A 21,180-nucleotide genomic window follows, 5' to 3' on the forward strand; every position below is an offset into this window, starting at 1 on the left:
TAAAAGTCACTATAATTTGTCAAATTCAACAAGCAGTTATTTAGTACCTACTATGTGCTCAGCACCAATACTAGATATCCTGCTTGCCATTTCTTACAGCACAGTAATATTCCATTATAAGCACATACCACATCTTCTTTAGCCATTCCTCAACTGATGGGCATCCCCTTGATTTCCAATTCTTAACCACCACCAAAAAAGCTGTTACAAATAAAATAAAAACTTCTTAATGCACCTACAATCTAGTCAAGGAAATAAGGCACAGACACAAAAATAATTAGAAAATAAATAGAAGGCAGCCTATAATCAAGTGTTAGATTGTATAAATTATAAGACATACCTAAATATTTAGAGCTTCTTTGCTATACCCAAATTATGACAAATCAATAAACTTTTTAAAATTTGGTTTTCACTCTGTTCCATATTCACCACGATCCATTTCTATGTCTTTTTTTTTTATCAAACTTGCTTTCAACAGTCAGATGGGCAGTGATCTCAGTATTATGTTCATATTATTCAACCAATCAGTGAGCATTTTCAAGTACCCACTATGTGCCAGATATTGTTCGAGGTGGTGGGGATGCAAAGACAGAAGTGAAATAGTCCCTGCTGTCAAGAAGTCTGCAAACTAGCCCAGGAAACAACACGTACACGTGCAAAATAGACAAAGTGTGATTGGGACAGAAAGTGCTAGCAACTCAAGGGTATTGGGAAAATTTCAGGTTGAAGACATCTGAACTCAGCCTTAAAAGAAATGAGGGATTGTAAGAGGTGGAAGTGAAAAAGGAGGCCATTTCAGGAATAGGGAATAGTGAAAACAAGATTACAGAAACAGAGGACTATGTATGAAGAAAGCCAGTTTGAGGCGACCAATGCACAAGTACAGTGGGAAAGAATGTTGACTGTAGAGCCAGGCAAGAGATTCAGTGCTGCGCCTATTACCTAGGTGGTATAGTGGGTAGGGTACTAGAATAGGAATGGGAAGATCTGAGTTCAAACCCAACCTCAGACTAGCTATGTGATTCTGGGTAAGTCACTTAACTTCTCTCTGCCTCAATTTCCCCATCTGTAAAATGGGAATAATTATAGCACCTTACCTCCCAGGGTTGTTATGAAGATAAAATAAGACATTTGTAAAGTGCTTTGTAAACCTTAAAGTGCTATATAAATGCTAGCTGTTATTATTCCCTGTGTGATCATAGGAAAAAAATTTTAAACCTCTCTGGCCTCAATTTCCCCATCTATAAAATGAGGTAGTTGGACTAGATGACCCTTGAATTTCCTTTTAGCGTTAACTTACAGAAACTAAAGAAAAGAATATGACAACTAATAACTACTTACAGTTGCCACTGACCTACAAATGTTTAATGAGTAGGAATGGGATACTTTAAAATCATGGTAATAGTAAGACATAGGTTCTATAGAAAAATTAAAAGCTTTTAATTTCAGGAGGGCAAATGCTTTTAAGTACATCCCTGAAAAATGTAATAGGTGCTTAATAAATGCTTATTGACTTTCTATTAGCATTTTCTAACATCTTTTCCAACTAATTTTAATATTTAAAACTTCTAATTGATATAACAGGTAATAAAGGGGTCCAGCTCTCTTACATGTACTCCAGCAAAAATCTAAAAGGGCACCATATTGAATTTTGATCAAGAAATCTACAGAGGGGGCAGCTAGGTGGCATAGTGGATAAAGTACCGGCCCTGAAGTCAGGAAGACCTGAGTTCAAATCCGGCCTCAGACCAAACACTTGACACTTAGTAGCTGTGTTACCCTGGGCAAGTCACTTAACCCCAATTGCCTAAGGGGAAAAAAAAAAAGAAATCTACAGAGAAAGTTCTTCATCAAGCCCAATATTTCACACCAAAAAGAAAGCCAGAAGCCTGCAGGTGATAAGAGAGGGATCCCACCAGGGAAACAATGAGAAGCTCAGGCAAACAGGCTGTTTGTTCTGACTAGAGACACTCATATGTCATTGTCACAGGAGATATTTCAGAGGGGCCTGATGCCTTCCAGCACCCTAAGCACAGATACATCAGAGGAGACGGAAACCAGCAATAGGAGTCCAAGAAAACAGGGATAAGAACAAACAGTCTAACTACTCTTTCCAAGAGTTCAGGAGGGGAACAAAGTCCCAAACCAGGAACTGAGGCTAGAGATATGAGTAATCAAAGGAAAACACTAAACATAATAAAGAAATCCCATGGATCAAAGGAAGAGATTAACTCCATAACAAGCACAAGAAAATGTTTAAGGGGAAAAGGCCTGGTCACAAGGATTCCAAAAGTGGCAGGGAGAAATGAACAAGAAATAAGAAATGAAATTATATATGAAATAAGAACTCTGGAGAAAAGAAGGAAAGGAGAATAAATAGCTTAGACTAAAGGTAAAATCTTTACCCCAGTAGCAAGCTCCCTGAAAATTAGAATGGAACAAAAAGAACTTTATGACTCCAAGAAACAAGAAATATTAGAGCAAATCAAAATATTGGAAAATAGAAAAAAATCTAATAAATCTATGGGAAAAAAATAATAACAGCCCTGAAAGTAGTTTGAAGAGAGGTAGTTTAAACTCCCTGAAAAACACCTGGATACCATATTTTAGGAAATCATAAAAGAAATCTTCCTGGATCTCTAAAAACCAGAGGATTTCAAAATAAAAATACCCCAAAAACCCAAAAATGACCAATCACCTCCTGAAAGAAATTCCATAAACAAATGGAAATTCCTGAAAGAAACTGAAAAATACCCAGGAATGTAATAGCTTGTAATAATCAAGACAGTGGAGTATCCCTAAGACCAAAGGAGGAAAAAGTATTCAGTGAGTAAGGATTGGATTGGAGCTGGGCAGGAAGGGTGGAGTAACAACAGTTTTACAAACGGCATTAAGGCTAAGGATGATGAGGAGTGAAAAGGGTCCACGGATTTGGTGATTAGTAAGTACCTCTCCTTATAATGCTTTTGGGATTTGAAAGGGAATCTATTCATGACTTTTGATATCAGAAATTTAAATAAGAGTTAGTAAAGGTAGACACAGAGCTGGTTACTCTGAGACCTGAATGTAGATCTCTCGTTTCCCAGTCTATTGTCCTTTTCCCTTTGGCACCTTAATTTATTGCCATAGGCTTTTTTTTTTTCTTCTTCTAGTCTCCCTTAGCTATCAATCTTCAGGCACATATGAGCTCTGCCCTCTACCTTGCATGCCTGCTCATCAAAGGCTGACCACTGAACTGCTTCCATGTCCAACAGATGAAAACAGCAAGGTACAATGGCCAAAAGGGCCTCTGCGTTGCATTTTGCTCTTTAGGACTTATAGGTAAGCATGTAGTCACAAACACAGAGCAAAAGACTCTAGGGCTACATAAGGGGTGATCTAATTTTGCATGCATTTCTGTTTTAAAGGGTCTCAACTGAAGTTTTGTGAACAGGACAAGTTGTAAAAGGCAGACAGAGCTGCAAAGGCAACCATAAAATTCCTTGACTCTCACAGTCACTGAGAGGATCTCTTAACTTCTGTGTAGTTCTGTTTGGTAGATGACACTGTTTTTGATCAGCAGCAAAAAATCAACCCTATGCCATCTGGAATTTTGTGGCTAAGCACAGGTCGAGTACTGTTAGGTGAAGCATTGGTAGTCAGGACTGCCCATCTACATTCTTTGTAATGTACCAGCACAGACAGAAAAGTCAATAACTGTTTGATATTCTAGAAAGCATTCTCACACTGGTGAGTCTAATTCTACAGATTGCCTTTTTGTGGTAAGCAGGAAAGTGACTCAGGAATGGCTGCTAAATTGCTATGACCTTTTGTGGAATGAAAATATGGTAGCAGTTGAACATTTTCAATAAGACTTGAGGTTTTTGCCTTGTTTTTGGAACAGGAATTTCATGGATTTCACATACCTTGTCTTAGTGGGAGATGAACAATAGTCTCAATAATATAGTAGTGTTGGCTCACCCTGAAAACTGATTTAACATTTGTCCTTTTTGAGTTTACAAAGACAGAGGGTTTGAATGTGAGTTGATTATATTAGAATGATCTCTAAAAAAAATAAAGAGGTGATAAAGAGGGATACACTGGGAGAAGGGAGGAAGAGAGAGGTAGAATGGGGAAAAATTTCTCACATAAAAGAGGCACAGGAAGAACTTTTACAGTAGAGGGGAAAATTGGGGGTGGGAGTGAGCAATACATGAACCTCAATCTCATCAGAATTTTTTTAAAGGGAAGAACATATATATATATATACACATATATGATATAGATATATATACATATATACACATATGTACACATGTATGTATATAAATGTAGGTGTATGTGTATATATACACCCTCAATTGTATATAGAAATGTAACTTACCCAATAGGGAAATAGGAGAGAAAGGGGATAAGAGAAAGGATGATAAAAAAGGGGATGATAAAAAGGAAAGCAGATTAAGGGAGGCAGTAGTTAGAAGCAAAATAAACTTTTTAGGAGGGACAGGATAAAAAGATAGAAGAAGAGACAGAAGAAAATGTGATGGAAGGAAATATATTGTTAGTAATCATAACTGTGATGTGAATAGGATGAGCTCACCCACAAAACAGAAAAAGCTGAATGGATTAGAAGCCAGAATCCAACAATATGCTGTTTAAAAGAGACACACTTGAAACAGAAAGACACACGCAGAATTAAAATAAAGGGCTAGAGCAGAATCTAATATGCTTCAGCTGAACTAAAAAAACAACAACAAAAAATGCAGGCATGGCAATTATGATCTCAGACAAAACAAAAGCAAAAATAGATCTAATTAAAAGGGATAATCAAGGAAACTACATTTTGCTAAAAAAAAAAAAAGGTACCATAGATAATGAAGTAATGTTAAAAACTTTCGGAGCAAGTTTCTCTGATAAAGGCCTCGTTCTCAAATATATACTGAGCACAGAACTGAGTCAAATTTATAAAAATAAGATACATTCTCCAATTGATAAATGGTCAAAGGATATAAAAAGGCAATTTTCAGAAGAAGAAATCAAAACTAAAGTCATATGAAAAAATGCTCTAAATCTCTATTGATTAGAGAAAGGCAAATTAAAACAACTCAGCTACCATGTCACACCTATCAGAAATAACAAATGTTGGAGAGGATGAGGGAAAAACAGGTACACTAATAAACTGTTGGTGGAATAGTGAACTGGTCCAACCATTCTGGAGAACAATTTGTAACTAGGCCCAAAGAGTTATAAAACTGTGCATACTCTTTGACCCAGTAATACCACTACTAGGTCTGTATCCCAAAGTGATTAAAGAAAAAGGAAAAGAACCTATGGGCACAAAAACATTTATAGCAATTCTTTTTGTAGTGGCAAAGAATTAGAAATCAAGGGTATGCTCACCAATTTGGGAAGGGCTGAACAAGTTGTGGCACAGATTGTTATGAAGTACTATTGTACTGTGAGAAATGATGAGGGGGATGGTTTCAGAAAAAAACATGGCAATACCTATATGAACTGATGCAAAGTGAAATAAGAATTGGGAGATCATTGTGCACAGTAACAGCAAGATTGTAATGGTGATCAACTGTGAAAGACTTCGTTACACTGATCAATACAATGATTCAGAGCAGCTAAGTAATTCAGTGTGGATAGAGAGCCTGCTCTAGAGTCAGGGAAACCTGTGTTCAAATCTGATCTCAGATACTTACTAGTTATGTGACCCTAGAAAAGTCACTTAACCTGTTTGCCCTAGTTTCCTCATCTCTAAAATGTGCAGGATAAGGAAATGGCAGACTACTCCAATATCTTTGCCAAGAAAACCCCAAATGGAGTCATGAAGACATGGTCATGACTGAAACTAAACAACAATATGATTAAAAAAAAAAAAGATTCTATCCACCTCCAGAGAGAGAAGTGATAAACTGAGTGCAAATTGAAGTATAATTTTTTTTATTTTCTGTATTTTTCTTGCTTTTTTTTTGAAATATGGCTAATATGTAAATGTTTTGCATGATTTCACAGATGTAATTGATATTATATTGCTTTCTTTCTCAGTGGATTGTGGAGGGGTAGGAGGTAGGGAGAGAATTTGGAACTCAAAATTTAAAAAGAAAAGATACTAATAAATAATAAATTTTTAAAAAATTTTCTCCTTTTTTTTCCTTTTATTTCTTTCTTCCTTTTTTTATTTTTTAACAAAACTGAAGGATCAGTTAGGACTTCCTAAAGTCTTTCTGAGAGTTCATCATTTATTGATTCCATGCTAAGGCTGACGTTTAAATATTGGGCTACATCTTTCCAGGACTAAAAAGCAGCATTTTCCTGAAGCAATGGAAAATTTCCAGGCAACAGAAAATTAAAACTGATGAAACTTAATTAGGAAAGCTCCTTGATGAGGGATGATTGTTTTATCAAAACATTATACCATTGCACATAGTTGGAGCTTAATAAATGCTTGATGAATGATACCACAGTAGCATCACCTGATGATCCGTTGTTGATGCATTTTGTGTTTTACAAATACCTCAGTCTCTTCCCACCACTAGAAGCTTATTGATTAGTACAATTATGGGTTCTTTTTTGTGCCTTCCCCCACCTCTGGTATGAGGGGCTCTTGGTATTGCATATCTGGGAATCCTCCAAAACATAACCTGAAATCTCATAGAATATGGTAACATGGGGCCAGCACCAGATAATATGGGCAGACCTACTGCTGTACAGTCTGACTTAGAGGGAAAGAGTCCATTTATCCAATGAAGAAGGTAGTTTATCATGGGATGTGGTAAAATTGTTCTACCAAATTATTCAGGCTGGGTGAGAATCGGCTAATGTTTCAATATGCCCTTGCACTCTTATTTGTAACTACGGTAATCACATTGATTTCAGGTGAAGCAAGAGGAAGCCACTGGAGTTTATTGAGTAAAAGGGTTGCATGATTAAGCCTGTTTTTTAGGAAAATCACTTTGGAGGTTGAAGGGAGGATGGATTGGCATGGGGAGAGACCTGAGGTAGACAGACCCACCAATTAGCTATTACAATAATCCAGACACAAGGTAATGATGGCTTGCACTAGAGTGGTGGCAGTGTCAGAGAAGAAAAGGGGGAGAATAATTGAGAAATGCTGCAAAGGTGAAGTCAACAGGCCTTGGCAACAGCTTGGATATAGAGGGGTGAGAGATAGTGAGGAGTCCAGGATGAATCTATACGTGCACAGGAATCCTCTAAACAGCCTCCCCTATAAATAGTTCAAGAGGATAGATGATGAAGAACTTTACATGCCAGTGAGAGGAGTTTCTATTTGATACTAGAAAAGCCACCAGAGTTTACTAAATGCTTACATGAGAACAAGGACCCTTTTCCTTTCGCTGTAAATCAGATGTTGGCTGGGAGGGAGGGCTGGGGGTGAGGGAGGAAATAGAAGTCAAAGAGAATCTCCAAGATTAAACCAAATCTATGAAGAGCTTTGATTCTGGGCCACAGCTTTTGTAAGCATATGGTTTGCTTGTGGTCCAAAGTCGAATTCATATTTAATAGCCCAAGTGTCATACTTAGAATTTTCTACTATTATCATTGTCCGGGTTTAACAAGATCCTTCCCCTTGTCCTCAGAAAAATATGTATTGCTATTATGGTATAAGAAATGATGAGGGAGGATGGTTTCAGAAAAACCTAGGAAGTGTTATATGAACTGCTACAAAGTGAAGTGAGCAGAACCAGGAGAACATTGTACACAGTAACAAAAATATTTGTGCAATGATCAACTGTGAATGACTTAGCTATTCTCAGCAATATAACAATCCAAGACAATTCCAAAGGACCCATGATGAAAAATGTTATCCGCCTCTACAAAGAGAACTAAGTGCAGATTGAAGCATACTTTTTCACTTTCTTTATATTTCTTGCTTTTTATTTATTTTTTTTGCAACATGGCTAATATGGAAATATTTTTTGCATGACTTCACATGCCTAATTGATATATTACTTGCCTTCTCAATAAGTGAGAGAGGGGTGAGAGAGAATTTGGAACTCAAAATTTTTTACATGAATGCTGAAAATCAATTCATTAGGAAAACATGTATTATTGAAAATCAGCCAAAAAAAAAAAAACCAGGAAAGGATAAGCAGGCTTTTAATATAATATTTTATTACTATGAAAATTACTCTGAGCTAAATCCAGTTAATTGTTGCAGTATGGAAATTACAGAAGGCAAAAAAAAAGTCATGAAGTCTAATAACAAGCACACATAACAATTAAACACTAAATGAATGGTACAGACAATATGTACTAGAGGAGTTCATTGTGAGTTGTTTTTGGCTAGGAAAGATTTCATCGTGTAGATATTCCTTCAATTCTATCACTTTGTCCATAATGCTAGGCTGCCTTTACATCCTTGATATATACTTTTAGTGATTTGTCTACATGGCCTCTGAAGATTCTTCCAATCCTCAACTTCTGTGATTCTGAACATGAACATCTTATCCCTCCTTCTCCCAAAGTTCCTTCTTCGTGACTGTTTCCTTTTTGTCTTTGTACAGACAACACCGGAGCATCAAGTGCCTTCCACAGAGTAGATGCTTAATAAAGGTTTGTTGAATTGAATAGCCACATTCATAAAGATACTCTAGCTAAACTATGGCCAGTAAGGAACAGCTGCAGGCAAGAGCCCTGAGGTCTTCCTTTCTCCCATCTGAGAGTGATTTAAAACAGGGAGAACTAGAACTTCTGGGCTAGTATGAATCTTATAGGCTGGCCCATTATTCTGGTGGAATAGTGGAAATCAATACTTTGTGGCAGAGCAGCAAGACTTTAGGAGTCTGGTGTTCATGAGTAAATGTGTTTTCTTCGATGTGCATGTCTCTAGGTGACAGGATGCAACATAATGAGGTGGTCCTCTGGTCTCAGGACAGTTCCCTATTCTTTTAGGTTCTGTGAGGGCATGAAATGAAACACTTGGAGGTCCCGAAACAGTTAACAAAAAGAGGTTTACTGAATCGTAACATAGAAAGGAGATTCAACAAGGACATTGCAGCATTTAGCTTGTATAGACACAGTACCACTAGCCTCCACATGGCAAAACGGCTAGTGGGTAGAGCATGACACTGTGACTGATGAGGTCTTGAAATATACACAAAGTCTGAAAGGACCCAAACTTCACATAGGTGTGCCTTTTAGGTAACCTTAAGTTACCAGCAAGCCACATCAATATTGCCAGAGGCCATCAGGAATCTCCTTCGATAGAAATGCTGTTTGAGCCTTAGCCCTATGCACCAGTTAAGGCTTGGGAAAACTTCCTTGACTTCAGGGAAAGAACTAGCCTAACTGTAGTGGGGGAAAGGTAGCCCTGATAAAGTGTGATTCTATCAGGAAAGGTCTTGTGTGCTAGGCAAAGCTTTGAACTTCCTGAGGTCTTAAGTATAGAAAACAATGGAGGGTTTTGGTGATGTCCTTAACAATAACTTCTGGTCCCTTTCCTATTTGCTCAGTAGCGCCCATTTCAGAAACTGCACACCTGCTTGACATGGTGTTGGTTTCCCCAGTCACAGAATCACAGAATCTCAGAGTTGGCCTCATTCTCCAGCTTATCATACCCACAGCCTTATAATGCATGGTGAGGCATTGTCTGGGGAAACAACTGTAGCAATGACAAACTTTGCTATGAGGATTGCAGTTCAGAAAAGAATCTCTGATCCAAGCTTATACTCACAATTTTTTCTACTTCTCTCTCAGCCTGTGACTGTAACTTGGTACAGCTCAAAGAGACAGTAACCGTCTTTCAATAGTGTTAACTGCTTTCTAAGACAGCCCCGTGTTTTATCAATTGGATGAGGCACCGGCTCTATACATTAAAGGAGAACTGAAAGGAGCTTCACTTGATTGGATGGTATACTTGATGGAGGAGGGAAGCCTTTTGTGGATGGACTACCATCACATTAAGCCCAAGTTACAAACTATATTGGGATATCTTCACAGGATATTTGGTGCTTTGATTTATATTCTAGATACAAGAAAGCCAATGAACTAACCTGTGGATACATCGATGAGATGTACTATTAAAGATTTATTTAGGGCTGAGAGGACCATAGGATCATAGATTTAAAGCAATATGGGACCTCAGAGGTCATCTATTCTACCCCCTTCATTTTACATAGAATGCTGCCCACATAGAACGTGTATTATCTACATGGGATATCTAACTATATACATAAGTGGCTCACAGGGGGGCATTTTTAGACATCTTTAGAATCTTACCTACCCTTTTCTAAGAGAGACTGTGAATAATGACTCAGGGGAATGGAGGAGGGAAAGTAGAAGAGACCATGAAGTTGGACATTTTATCCTCTGGTGTCTGAGATTGGGGTACTGGACTAGAATTGTATCTCACTGCTCCCCTAAATATTGCTGAGCTAGGGGTAAAACAGGTTCAATGCAAACAAACAAACAACAAAATCCACCACCACTTTTCTACTACTATCCCTTAAGGGGAAACAGGGGAGAGAATAGTCTTTCACTTACAACCACCAGTTTGACTCTTTCCCCCAAATGATAGTTATACAAGATCAACACAAATAGGGAAGAGCAAGAGGCCCTGATCTTACTCAAGGGGAAATTCCCTGAAGTCTCAAAGGGACAAGCTGGAAATTAGTGTCATGTTGAGGAGCTGGCTTCCCCTACACATCTGCGACTTTCAAATCCTCTCAATCTCTCTGTGTCTGTCATGCGTGTCTTTGTGTGTGTATATCTGTGTGTGTCTTTGTCTCTCTCCATGTGTCTGAAGTCAGTCCCCAAGAGAGCCTGGAATCACATGTGTCTCTCTCAAAAAAGGAAGAAATGATGAAAATATCTCTTCTCCAAAAGCTCTAGTACCAATCCGGCCCTTCACACAGGTACATAGTATTGCATCAGGATTCTCTCCACCAATTATGAAAACTTCATCCAAAATGCGCCAGGCATGACTAGAAACCCATGTTACATTCAGACAATGAAAGTGAGGCTCAGAAAGTTAATTTACTTGGCCAAGGTCACATAGGTAGTAAAGAGAAGATGCATGATTCTCCCAACTCCATATCCCATTTTCCATTGAATCAGGATGCCTCCAACTAAACAGTGCTAGTGAAGATTTTTTAAAAAGGGCCTAGATGAAGGGGAAAAGAAGGTAATAAGCATTTATTATGCACCTACTATGTGCCAGGCACTGTGTTAAACACTTCACAAATAATATTTCATTTGATTCTCCCAACTCTTCAAGGTAGGTACTATTATTATCCCCATTTTACAGTCGAGGAAACAGCCTGACAGATCTTAAGTGACTTCCCCCAAGGCACGTAGCTACTAAGTATCTGAGGCCATGTTTAAACTAAGGTCTTCCTGACTCTAGACCTAGCACTTTATCCACCGTGCCATCAATGAAGAGGTCTAAATGAAGAGGTCCAGGACCATTTGACAGGCTATCACTCTCTGATGGACATACTCATATACTAAATGACTTCCAGGTGCAAAGAAAGAATCAGTCTATGTTTTGGGTGTGGCTCAGAAACAGGGAGACTTAACTTTGTGGGTTCAAATCTGGCCTCAGACACATATTAGCTGTGTGACTCTGGGCAAGTCACTTAATACTGTTTGCCTCATTTCCTCATCTGTAAAATGAACCAGAAAAGGAAATGGCAAACCATTCCAGTATCTTTGCCAAGAAAACCCCAAATAGGGTCACAAAGAGTTAGACAGGACTGAAATGACTTGAATAACAACACTCTATCAATACCTCAATACAAATTAATTTATCATATCCTTCCTAAACTGACATAGCTAAGAACTGGTTTTGATGAAGGATTTGAAATAGAAATCTACAGCCATAGGTACTGCCAAGAAATAGCATGTCTACATAGGAGACCTTGGTTCTCCATGGAATGAAATCCATTTAACATGACCTCGCTCTCCTCTCTCTTCTGGTTTGCCAAGTCTGATACTTCCTTGGTGGCCAAGTTCACCATCCATTATCTTGACAAAGCTTTCTTTTGCTAACTCCAGTTCAATGATTTTTCTTTTTTTTTTCCCAGAAATGAAAAGGTGAATAATGGTAATATGCAAAAGCATTAGACCTTGGTATTTGCTCCTAATTTTATAAGAAAAAAACACAATTTATAAAAAGTGAGACTGGGAACTAAGATTTTTTTACCCCCATCTGTTCATGAGCCTACCTGAAAGAAAAACGGCCATATGAGGGGAAAAATGACTATGTTCATAAAGAAGTGGTTAAGTCATGGAGTTCTATTCTTATTCCTGTTCATGGTCTCTTACTTATTACAGTTCCCTTTTTTGTTTTCTCTTTAAGGTTGAAAGCTCTTATTTATAAGCTAAGCATGATTTCCTCTTTAACTGTCCACCCTGAGATTGTCAAAAAATGCCATTTACTATAATTAAACTATTGTTTGGTTGTTTTCAGTCATGTCTGACTCTTCCTGACCCCATTTTGGGACTCTCTTGGCAAAGATACTAAAGTGCTTTGCCATTTTGTTCTCTGGCTCATTTTTTATGGATAAGGAACTGAGGCAAACAGGGTTAAGTGACTTGTCCAGCATCACACAGCTAATAAGTTTCTAAGGTCAGATTTGAACTCATAAAGAGGAGTTTTCCAGATTGCAAGCCCAGTGCTCACTCTCTTCTCTGCCCCACCTAACTGCCCCATAACTAAATTATAGTTTACTATAACTACCTTAAAAATAGAGGTGACTTTGAGCTCTAGAAAAGTAGTAAATTTTGGGCAACAAGTACTGCATCTATATAAAGACACAGATATCTTTTTCAGATTCTTTCTGTCAGAATATTATGCCTGTATATGGGAGAAGCATAGAGATGTGTGTGTATGTATGTATGTATAGTATATCCGTAAAGTAATGAGGCCAATTAAAAAGCAAACAATCACATAAATTGTAAAAAAACTTAAATATCCAAATATGCAGTGTCCTTCAAATAAACCATCTTGGAAGGTGAAACTTCTTTTTTCCCCAATGATGCTACTATTATTATGTTATTAAAACATTATTAAATTATATCATTAAAACATGTTTGGAACTCTTCTTTTGTAACTAACTTGACAGGCAATTTATGAGCCCCACAAGAAACCGATCTCATTAATTTATAGGTACATTTTGTTTCACTCTCAAATTGTACTACCATCTTGATCGTACAACTTACTCAATATACTTGGTTCTGAATGACTTTTGACACATATAGGTATACATATATGTGTATATATGTATATACAGAGACTTACAGACACATACACATATATACATGTATGTATATATGTGTATATGTATATATATATATGAATAGAAAATTGTTAATACCAAATGTAATGTCATTTGCCACTCTCTTAATGATTCCAGTAATGTCAGGATTTCAGTAATGTCTTTATATTCCTACTTTTAAGATATTTATTCTCAATTACATAGAGCTGAACCACACCCTAAGTCCCCCCATGCTGAGATATTGCCTTGTAAAGGAACCGAGCTTAATCTTCTAATGACCTTGCCCCCTTCTGTTGGGACTCATGGCATGAAGGGCGAAACAGCCAGAATGAAGTGGTTTTCCTTGTCTGGACTGCCAAGGACAACTAAGGTCTCATGACCAGGCTACGTACCTCATACTACCTCCTCCCTCCTCCCTCTCTCCTGTTAAAAGTATAAGATGCTTTTTTCATGGATCTTCAGGTTGGGAAATCCATTGTGCTCTGCACTCATGGGACAGCCCCTAGGGTGGCAAGTTTGCTACCCTGTTATCTCAATTAAAGACTCTTTATTTATTTCTCAACTCATGATTTTGATTTATTTCAGGACTAGAATATATACACACATGTGTACACATATATGTGTATGTGCACATATATGTGTATGTATACATACATGATACATATATTCAGAGGATAAAAATTTGCCAGTGTTGAGATTATTCATAGGAATGTGACATAGGTTATGAAGGTAATTCTGAAAGTACCAAAACCAATTTTCCACAATGGTAGTAGTGTTATTAAGTTGGCATATAGTCACCCAAGCACAAGGAAGTGCTCCATGGTGGAGATTAGCAGCAGGTGGAGGAAAGAACAGTGGATTTAGAGGACCCGGGACTGAGTGCTAGTTCTGTCTACCTATGTGACTTCTAAAGAATCTTCTAGCTCTAAAGCTACAATCCTAAAGTTGCCAAGACTAATGTAACTTCATAATTACACTTCAACATTATCATCAAATCCCACTGTAAAATTGCAAAAACATAATAACCTCTTCCAACCAATGGTTGCTTTAGAGCAGTGGTGTGAAACTCAAATAGAAATGGGTCCCTGCACCATATGTTGACTTGTAAACCCACAAATTAACATTATCTGTGTTTTATTTATTATTTTCATTATTATATGTTATTATTTTTATTTAATTTACTTTGTTAAACATTTCCCAATTACATTTTAATCTAGTTGGCAGCATTTTGGAGTTTTGCAGATAGAGGTCCCCATCATGAGCTTAGGCTGGATATCACAGTCTCCTATGGGTACCCCTGTTCTCTAGCCACCTCCACAACTGGAATATTAGGTTAGGTAGGAGCTGCCTTTACATTGGCCTGTAGTATACATACAGTAGGATTTTTATATACAACCTATAGCCTGTAAGCCTCACTCTTGAGTTTGTGGATAGCTATCTAAATCCACAGACTTGCTAGTCTACAGTTCTACTTCAACACTCCCTCATTGGGACCCAGGACTAATCAGGAGCTGTTGGTTGTACATATCCTTCAGCAAGGGAAGGAGTCTGAGCACCAATAGCCCAAAGGAAGGAGTTATAGTACAAGTCCATTTCCATAATGCTCAATGGGATATTCCCTTGTTGTACATCATTTTACCTGACATTTTTTGAGACTAATTAATGATATGAAGCAGGTTATATTTGCACTTCAAAGGGAACAATGCTAATTTGTATTTTTAAATCCTATTTTTTAAAAAATCTGTTTCATTACCTTTGTCCACAGAACTTCCCCCCACCACCTCATCCTCTATACCAAGATAAAAGGAATTAACGGTTGTGGAAAAGGCTATGATAAGAATACTACATAAGATATGTAAAAAGGTATCTCATCTTCCTCCTTTCTTCCCCTCCATGAAGGTTTTCCTGATGCCCATTGTTGATGTATTGTTCCTTCACCTTGCCTCTACACACACACACACGCACACACGCACACACGCACACACACACACACACACACACATGCACACACACATACACACACACACACAATTTCATCTCTTGCTTGTCTTCTCAACTGGTTTCTTCTTCCCTATGAGGGAAGGAGAGATATATTCCATTCTATCAGCTCCTTCTACTGGCCCACTCACCTGAGCTGCCTAACTCCCTGAGAGGACTCCACCCTGAAGCCAAACCTCTAGGGATGTTGATTTACCTGAACTCATTCCTCAGTGATCAACAAATATCAATCTGGTCATATTCTCTTCATCTCAGTGATTCTGAACCTCTACTGTTATCTTTCAAACCCTATTCTCTGACTCCCCCCCCACTATCTGATTCCTCATTCCCATTCTCCTCACCCCCTGCCCAAATGTCCCACTCTAAAGCTACCACACCTCTTCCATTGTGTTCTCTAGAATGTCTGTTCCACTGTAACAAATTGCTTTCATCTTAAGTATTTTCTTTTGCCACTTCTTCTACCTTCTGGTTTAGAGACCTGGCTCCCTCCTGATGACACAGCTTCTGGGACCTCCCTTTCTAGCATTAGCTGCATTTTCACTCATTCCCTCCTCTTCCCACCCCACTCCCCTCCACTCACTCACTCACTCACTCACTGGTCAAAGTGGGAGAGTTGGAATACTACTTGTCTCCCATTGCCACTTTCAGGCTCTCCTTCTACCATCACCAAGAATGCAACCTTTCACCATTAGAGGATCACTCAATTCATATCTACTACAATTCTGGTAGCTTTTGTCTATTGACCAGCAAGGCATTCCCCTTAATGAGTTCAATGCCAAGCTCACAGTCTTTCTCCCTTGCCCAATTCCTACCCTTATGACTTCAACATACATGATACTCCCTCAAACACTGTAATCTCCCAATTTCTCAATTTATTCAATTTTATTCATTAGAAGGATCTACTTCTCCACCCCACCTCAGCTACACACAGATTTAGTTGGCAAGATGTGAGAATTTTGATACATTTTTTTGTTTTACATCAGTTCTTTGCCAGCATATATACCTGTGCCCAATAGCTCAAAAAAAAAAGGCATAATTACTGACCATGTAGCTCTTACAATGCTTGAATGTTCATGGCAGGAAGGGGGTCTCAAGGGTGTGTAAGAAGGGACTATTAATAGTTCGGAGGAGAGGGAGATTAACTTCATCAGAGAGCAACATTGAATAAAGAATCAATCTCAAAGCCAGAAAGTCGTGAGTTCAAGTTTCACCCTTGAAATATGCAGAATGTATGAGCCTAGGCAAATCATTTAACTTTGCAGTACTCTAGGCAATCTCTAAGACTATAAATTGGAGAGAAGATGATGATCTGAATTTGTAAAAAGACTTTCCTCAGCTGGGAGTTGCCTATATCAAAGAAATCATAGAAATCATCTAATCCCTACTTCTGTATATCTATAGAGAGATATAAATAGTAACTATTTACTAACTCAATTGCCTAGATGAATTCCTATATATGTATATATAGCATGTGCATACCATACATATACATATGTGTATATATTTATATATTTACATATATGTATATATAGCATAAATACATTAATACTTCAAAAGGTCTGATTCCATTAATGTGGGTACTCTTTTCCCTGATAGATCGCAACCACTTAATAGACAACCTTATGAGTTGCTGTGGCTGAAATCATCACCTAGTAGCCAGCTTTCTGGTGACAAGCTTCTCTGAACTTTGTTCTTTGAATTTTAGACAGGCTTTTTCTACCATTTTCTGGTACTTTCCAACTCAATACAGCTGTCCATTTGTGTTCCACTGGTATAACCTTTGAGAACTCTGGGTAATTTACGAACCATGATAAAGAATCAGTAGAATTTTAGTAGAAGATATTATATATAAAACATTAGTTATACAAATCTTGAGATAAATTGATAGAATGATAAATAATTTTTTTCTCACTTCTATATCTCTTTATCTACCAGCACCTTCCTTACCACTTACAAATATACTCAGGTCTTTTCTAACCATAAAAACAACAACAATAACAAAAACCCTTCACTTTACCTTGCCTTTCTGTTAAACTACTATCTTATATCTCTTCTCTTTCATTGCCAAAGTTCTACAAAGAATTGTGTATACTTGATGCCTCCATTTTCTTGATACCTACTCACCTCTTAACTTAATGAAATTTGACTTTTAGTCATAACACTCTTCTGAAACTTCTCTCAAAGGTCACCAAAGATCTCTTTAATGCTAAAGCTGAGGGTCTTTTCTAAGGACTTTTCCTAGATACTTCTTGCTTAGGGACAATGCCTTTCTAGGATCTCCTCCCACCTGTCCAACTACTTCTCAGTCTCTTTTGTGATGATATTATCCATAGCCTTTGCCCAAGAATGGGTGTTCCTCAAAAGTCAGTCTTGAACTTTCAACTTCTTTACTTCTAACAATTGTATAGTGCTTGCTATACTTTGCTGTCTTTGGCTGTCTGAGCTGTTAGTCACCCTTACTTCCTACATATTTATGTATTACTCCTCCCCTTTCTATAATTTTGTGTTCATTCACTCCCTTGACTCCTTCCCTGTCTAGGTGTGGCTTTCCAAGTAACCAAGCCTGAGAAGATGGCAGATTCTTGCCTCCAGCCTCCAGATACAGCCTCTATCACTGTTTATTAACTCAGTTGCCTAGAAGAATTAAAGTATAAGCATTTTCTCTGCCCTGGGAAATAATAAAATAAGGAATTCTATTCTATAGCTCTGAGTCCTCAAAAAGAGCTTGGATACAGGTAAAATATAGAGGTTTTAAATCTCCCGCTGTCCTGGATGATCTCTCTAACTGCCTCTTCTCTACTGCATTACCAAATACTGTATTTCACCGCATAATCGTCACTGATTTACGCCAAAAAGGTGAGGTGCCACCATTATGTGAAGTTTTGTTTTTTAAAAATTTGTTCCAGTATTACTTAAAAATAATTTATTACTAAATTGTCTTTGGTGCAAGATTAGGATGTTAAAATTGAGAAGATGCAAGTCTTACCATATCACTCGACTTGCTCATGGCAGCTTCACCTGCCCAGCTGCTCCCCTTGCCCTTGGGGCTCTTCACTGCATTGAGTGACAATACCCGGCAGGGATGCTACCACAGCACTCTAAACAAACCATGCAAGTTGGCTTTCAGAAATATACTGACAATACACATGTGCTGAGAATTCTAGGCTCACAGCTCACAATGTGCTATAGAAAAAATGTGTATCCATATGCCCTGGTGAATACATTGCTGCTCTGCTTACTTTTTAAGTGGCATGAGGAACAGAATTATGCTATGTGACAATTATGTGATAAAAGGTTATAAACCAATTTTTGGGCTGAAAAAAAAAAAACAGAGTCCAATGATTATTTGGTAGCAACCATCAGGTGGTGAAATATAGTAATACATTTGGATTAGTAGTGTCAGTGGTTAACACCTTTGATCACAACTGCCAGCTTAAAGACAAAGTAAACTTTTAAACACAGAAGGGTAAACATATTTTTAAAAAGCAGGGTAAATCTCCTACCCTGGAGGAAGGGGTCAGGCTCAAAAGCTGATTTTTCATTTCAAGAAAGCAAAGGAAAAATGAAAGGAGGCAGAAATGAAAATTACCTGCCTCCCTCCACGGACCAAAGGAAATTTTTAGCAGTGAAAGATCCACCCTGCCACATCTTATGCAGAATTTGCCCACACAACTATGTCCAAAAATATATGTTTCATTCTTCATTTTTTAAAGTTCATTAACTCTCTGGCAGGTAGCGGGTAGGTTCTTCATCTTTGCTTCTCTGGAATCACAATTTATCATTGCAATGATCAAAGCTCTAAAATCTTTCAAAGTTTTTTTCAAATAGAATGTTGTTGTATAAATTGTTCTAGTTATGCTCACTTCACTTTGCATCAGTTCATAGAGGTCTTCTCACTTTATTCTGACACTCTATTTCATCATTTTTTATAGTGCGATAAAATTCTTTTATATCTATACAAGAAAATATATTTGGTTGCTCCTCAATAAGTGGGCACCCCCTTTATTTTCTAAGGTTTTTTATACTATTGAAAGACATGATTTAAATATTTTTGTATACATCAGATCTTTTCATCTTCCTTTGATCTTAGGATATATGTCCACTAATGGAATCACTGGGTCAAAGGGTATGCAGTTTAGTAACTTATTAGGCATAATTCCAAGCCTTACAGAATGGCAGGGGTGGGGATCCAGCCGAAGCCACAGGTTCCCCACATCTGGCCTAGACCAATTCACCATCACTATCTTCCTAGTTACTCAGGTTCATGTTGTTGCTGTTGTTTGTTCTTCAATTTCAAAGAGGACCAATGACATTACAAGGTAATGTCTTGAATCCAGGTTCATACCTCAGTTGTTTAAAACTATTCTCTCTTCTTCACTCCTATCGTTGCCGAGTTCACCCAATTCTATAACCACAATATCAGCATCTGTCCTATTTGCCCCATTTACACTATAAAAGTCAGAAATGTCTTTAGGATATATAAAGTTCCACTTTATTGTCCAGCTATAGACTATATGTCAGAGGTTATAAGACCAAGAATGCTCTAACATTGAGCCATGAGCCCCCATCTGTGTGTTTCTATTATCAATCTGTCAGTAAATCATTTAATTCCTTAGGAAAGGCATTTATTCAAATGGCATAGCAAGGTCAGTAGTTACAAAGCATTTCCCTCAAAACTAGGAGGGAGGGTACTTTCTTACCAATACACATAGAATCTGTGATGAGGGGGAAGAGTGGGCACAAACTTAGGGTAAAATGGTAGTGAATGTAGGGAACACGCATGGCCAAGGCAATTCACAATTCCAGAATACAGGGTCTCTTTGTTCTTTCACTCTCCATTGGGGTCCTCTTGAAGTTCACTGAGGGGCATGAGTCAATGATGGATGGGTCACTCTATTGATAATCTGGGATGGTTCTGTGCAGGGCACAGCTTCTCTGATGGATAGGAGACTCAGCTGGCTTGGTCCTTACAAGGCACAGCATCAGAACTCAATGTACAAATCCTCTGCCAGGCTAGGTCAAGTAGGTCACTCAGCTACTGGGCTCTTTTCAGGGCACAATGCTTATCCTGGATGGATCAATCTTTGGCTTATTTAGACAACTGTAATCTTTCCCCACCTTTAGCTGCTGGATCAGTTTGATAGTAAGCACTGTGTTCTCTTTTAGCTCCAATGTTACAGTACTCTTTTCAGCAGGATTGCCACTGTCTCCTTTTAACCAGAGAAATGACCTTCAACCTAGAATTGGCAGAAGTCTCTCTCCTTTGACTGTCTAAGAGTCAAGGCTCTGAAGTTTGCCACCTCCAGTTAATAATAGGTTGGGGAGATCTAGCCTCTCCTATTTGACAATCCTTCCTACTTCAGAGATGGTTCTCTCAGTCAGGGGACTCTTCCTTGGTTTATTCAGTCAGTTATCATTCCAAGACTCCTATTAGGATCTTAAGCAGATGAGTAACTAGGGACAAAGCTAAGAATACAATCTGTGTCCTAAAGGCAAGTTCAGTAACTTTGTTGGTCCCTCTTTATAGAAGTGAGCTATTTATTTAAACCTTTGACCCTTTCTAAGGTGTGGAGTGTTTATTTTTATGCCCAAAGGCTTTTCCTTTCACTATCCAAACTTTCTGTCCTTTCCTTTTTGGCAACCTTTCACCCTTGCTGAAATCTTACCAGGGCACACTATTACACTAGGTATGTCCATTTTTCTGCCAAAAACATAAGGCTTGATGCAAATACTCCAGAGCTACTTTCTGAAGGTTTGCCTGTAATCTGAAACCATCTCTTAAGCCTCCCACATTTCTGACTGAAATATCTTATTCTTATATATTTCCCATGGCTTACTCACAATGGTGGGGCAGCTAGGTGGTGCAATGGATGGAGTGCAGGGGCTGGAGTCAGGAGGCCTCATCTTCCTGAATTCAAATCTGGCCTCAGACACTTACTAGCTGTGTGACCCTGGG

The sequence above is a fragment of the Vombatus ursinus genome, unplaced genomic scaffold (genome assembly GCF_900497805.2).
Source record: "Vombatus ursinus unplaced genomic scaffold, bare-nosed wombat genome assembly UNPS02014830.1, whole genome shotgun sequence".
In the NCBI taxonomy this organism is placed as follows: domain Eukaryota; kingdom Metazoa; phylum Chordata; class Mammalia; order Diprotodontia; family Vombatidae; genus Vombatus; species Vombatus ursinus.